Raw genomic sequence first — 4,926 nt, forward strand, 5'->3', positions numbered from 1 at the left:
ATTCCTAAAGCTCTAACATGGGAAGGTTTCACTCTTTCTTTCCTACTAAGAGCGTCGGCTACTACGTTAGCCTTTCCTGGGTGATATCGTATCTCACAATCATAATCACTAAACAACTCTACCCATCTCCTTTGCTGCATGTTTAACATTTTCTGATCTAGGATATGCTGAAGGCGTTTGTGATCAGTATAAATGGTGCACTTGGTCCCGTACAAATAATGCCTCCATATCTTAAGAGCGAAAACTATTGCTCCTAGTTCTAGATCATGGGTGGTATAATTCTTCTCATGCGGTTTGAGTTGTCTAGAAGCATACGCAATGACCTTATCTTTTTGCATTAACACACATCCTAATCCTTGATGAGACGCATCACAATACACCACAAAGTTCTCTGATCCTTCTGGTAAAGCCAGAATTGGTGCATTGCACAGCTTGTTTTTCAGGATTTGAAATGCCTCTTCGTGTTTCTCTTCCTAGAGAAATTTTCTGTCCTTTTGGGTCAAAGATGTTAATGGTTGAGCAATCCTAGAGAAGTTCTCAATGAAGCGTCTGTAATACCCAGCTAATCCTAGGAACTGTCGTATTTATGTCGGGGTTTTGGGGGCTTCCCATTTCTTGATTGCCTCGATCTTAGCTGGATCTACATGAATTCCCCTTTCGCCGATCACATGACCAATAAAATGTACTTACCGAATCCAAAATGCACACTTAGTGAACATGGCATACAATTTCTGCTCCTTCAACAGCTACAACACTAGCTTTAGATGTCTATTGTGATCTTCTTTGGTTTGCGAGTAAACAAGTGTGTCATCGATAAATACAATTACAAACTTGTCTAGGTATGGTCTACAGACCCTATTCATCAAATCCATGAAAACAGCGGGTGCGTTCGTTAGTCCAAAAGGCATGACTAAGAACTCATAATGTCCATAACGGGTTGTAAATGTTGTTTTGTGAATGTCCCATTCGTGAATTCTTAGTTGATGATACCCTGACCGAAGCTCGATCTTTGAGAAGTAGGAAGCGCCCTGCAACTGATCGAACAAGTCATCTATTCGAGGGAGGGGATATCGATTCTTGATTGTCAACTTGTTCAGTTCTCTGTAATCAATACACATTCGGAACGACCCGTCTTTCTTTTTGACGAATAACATTGGGGCTCCCCAAGGTGAAGAACTTGGTCGAATAAACCCTTTGTCTAGAAGTTCTTGAAGTTGTCCGGATAGTTCTTGCATCTCGGATGGCGCAAGGCGATATGGTGCTTTTGCTACCGGTGCCGCTCCGGGAATTAAGTCTATCCGAAATTCGACCTGTCTGTGAGGGGGTAGACCGGGCAATTCCTCCGGAAACACCTTGGGATAGTTTTGTACCACTGGAATCTCCTTGAGTTGCTTAGCTTCAGGTTCTCTTTCTAGCACGTGGGCCATGAATGCAATACAATTCTTCTTCAGGTACTTGTGAATCTTCATGCTTGATACTATGTTTAAACTTCTTCCTGGCTTCTCACCATGTATGATAAGGGTTTCTCCATTAGGGAGAGGCACTCTAATGACTTTCTCATAACAACCAATGTCCGCTCTATTTTTGGATAACCAATCCATTCCTACTATCACATCAAAACTACCTAGTTCTATAGGAATTAGGTCAATGCTAAAGAGTTTATCAGCTAAATTCAGAGTACAACCAGGAATTATATCATTAGCCCTAATTTCATACCCATCAGCAAGTTCAATAGCATAAGCATTCCTCATCTTTCTGGATTTCAAGCCAATTAACGGTCTAAATGTTAAAGAAACAAAACTTATATCTGATCTCGCATCGAATACTACTGATGCAAAATGGTTGTTCAGGAGAAACGTACATGTTATCACTTCAGGGTTCTGACGAGCTTCTTCTGCACCAATCATAAAGGCTACAGCTCTTGGCCGTCCAACTTGATTTCCTTGGAAGTTTTGCCTGCCTTGGCCTTGTCCATTGTTACCAGGCCCTTTTGTTCAGTTTGGGACATGCTCTACGGAGATAATCAGTACTCCCGCACTCGTAACATGCCCTTTTTCCCTCCTTATTCAGCTTACAATACTTCGATTAATGGCCTGTTTGTTTACAGTTTTGGCACACTGGGCAAGCTCCCTTGTCATGGAAGTTACACTTATTGCACTTCGGAAGCGGTCCTGAGTACTGCTTTCTCTCCTGCACTTCCATGACTTCCTGTTCTTGAGTTTTCACTGGTTCTTGCTCCTGGGCTCTTACCATATAGTTTCTTGAGACTTTCTGCTTCCTCCCTGACTTGCCTCCATACTTCTTCTCTCCCTGATCTGTTGGCTTCCTCTTGCTACTAGAGTTTTCCTTTGTCGATGCTCCCATCCTTATCACATCATTGGTTAGTCGATTTTCTAGACTTATTGCACTCCGAATAGTAGATGGATTTGCTGAGATAACCATTCCCCTAATTTTTGGTGCCAGACCCCAGATGTAACGATCTACCCGTTTCTCCTCAGGAGTAACCATGTGAGGTACCAATTTTGCTAGCTCATGAAATCGGACCGTGTACTTCTCTATTTGTGTTCCAACCATAGAATGGTTCCAGAATTCAGATTCAAGCTTCTGAAGTTCATCCTTGGGACAATACTCCTTTATCAGTAGCTTCTTTAGGTCTTCCCAAGTTAGCTGGTATGCCGCTGTATGGCCTCGGGTTTGCACTAGTGGATTCCACCAGGTCAATGCCTTATCTTGGAGTAGGCAAGATGAATACTCAACTTTGTTGCGCTCGAGGCATTTGCTAATGTGAAGGATCGACTACATGCTGTCAATCGATTTCAGCAACCCGACCGCACCTTCCTTTCCATGGAACTCCTTAGATTTACAGGCCATAAAGGACTTGTAGTTTCATTCTCTTTCATTATTTCCCCGGTTTCCTCCACTACTTCCTTGGTTAGTAGTAAGTCCTACAGTTACTTGAGTAACGATGTTTGGGATTGCTTCCAAGAGCTGTTGTGCTACAAGTTGAGCAACATCGGGTGTTTCGTTCTATGGGCGCCCGCGATCAGGCCTTCCTGACATGGCTCTAAGACACAAGAGTAGAAATACGTATAAATACATAAAATAATGTATACTATTTAGTTCACTACTATTTTGAAAACCGTAAGTGTTGTCAAATCATTGGTTTGCATCAATACTAGGCATATAGATTTTAGAAAGAAAAGAAAAGAAAAATCTTTTTATTCAACCATTTACCAAATAAATTCTAGGGTTTGACCTCATAGTAAAAGTTTTCAAATATAAAATAAAATTCTTCATTACCATTTGAAATAATCTTAAAACCATACCAATATATCAATCCCAAAATAAAGTTTTAAATGTTTTTCCCCAAAGACACCCAACATGGGTTTTCATTTCATGACAAAATAAAATAAAATACTGAAATCAGAACCAAAAGCCAATCGCTATCCCAACAAGAAACATCAACACCACAATCAGTAATAGCCCTCCAAGCACATAATATGTGGTCATTGCATGACCTGCCTCTCGTCTAGCAGCACTAGCAGTGTCAGCAGCCACCATCAAATGCTGAAACAGGATTTCCATCCTTGTCAACATTTCATCCAAAACTTCCCGATGCCCAGCTATCACAGCGAGACTGTGACATAGGCCCGCTGCCATTGACTGGAATCTCTGGGACACCTATGGGGTCATACATGGCTGCCTGACAGGTATCCCTATGACTCGCTGTGGTGGGGGTGCTCTCGATCCTACAATGCTGGGTCCTACCCCGCTAGGTCCTTCCATGCCAAGTCCTGCTGAGCTGGTGGTTATCCTTCCTGGAATGGGAACACTCTTCCTCGCCGTCCTCCGAACACAAAGCCCATAAAGTGGTGGCTGTGGCAACACCGATGAAGGCGATGCCTCGCGTCGTTGACTCGGGGCGTTGTCATTGCTGATCTCCACCGAGGTCCTTGTGTCTTCCGTGTCCTCCGATGGGTCTTTTTCTACTGAGGCGGGGGGGATTACGTCGAGGGATAACAGTGACGTAGCCGGACTCATCGACTGAGGCAGTAGCGCGGGAAGATGATGATGTTGACATAGTGGACTGAGACATAGTTTCAATGAGATATGAAATAAATGACAATGTATGCCTATAATATGCAATGTTTACACACACCAAAATTAACCGTTTTGAATTTTTGAAATAAAGTTTTCTCAAATATTTTTGTTGAACATATTCCCATTATAATTAGCTCAGGCTTTGTATAAATCATTCCTTAATTAAACATAGGTGAACAGGCTATGTTTAATCGAGGTCCAATGATACAACTCCCGACCTAATTATACTAGTAATATGTTTGATGTAAAAAGAATTTATTTGTAAGTTTTAGTTATAGGTTGTGTTTTCTTAAAGAAAAACCGATGTTCTCTATAACTTTAGCTCTGATACCACTTCTGTCACACCCCGCTAAAGCGGAAACGCAAGATATGACAGCGATAACGGTTTCATTGCAAAAGATAAAGATACATCACCAAAGCAGTATTTAAAAGTTTACAACCCATAGTTTAAAAGAAACAGGTACACGTTTTTCCAAAATAACATTGTTCAAATATAACTTCATAAATAACTTCAACACGATGCAGCATGCACTATGATGATGAATCTTCATATCCACTTACTAATTATCTCCTGAAAAAGTATGTAAAATGAGCGTCAACTATGAAAATAGTTGGTGAGTTCAGAAGTTTATAAAATCGAGCTTGAAATAAGGCTTTTCGTAAATACAAGTACATTGCTTTAATGAGAAACAAAGTTGATTGCTATTAATGAATAAAAGTTTATTGCTATAATGAGAAACGAGTTTGTATTTATATGAGATAACAATGAGTCTCAACCAAACCTATGACTGAAGCCCTATCGAGATCTATGCTTATCGTTCCATA

The sequence above is a fragment of the Lactuca serriola genome, chromosome 1 (assembly GCF_051521515.1).
Source record: "Lactuca serriola cultivar US96UC23 chromosome 1, Lser_US96UC23_V15, whole genome shotgun sequence".
Lineage (NCBI taxonomy): Eukaryota > Viridiplantae > Streptophyta > Magnoliopsida > Asterales > Asteraceae > Lactuca > Lactuca serriola.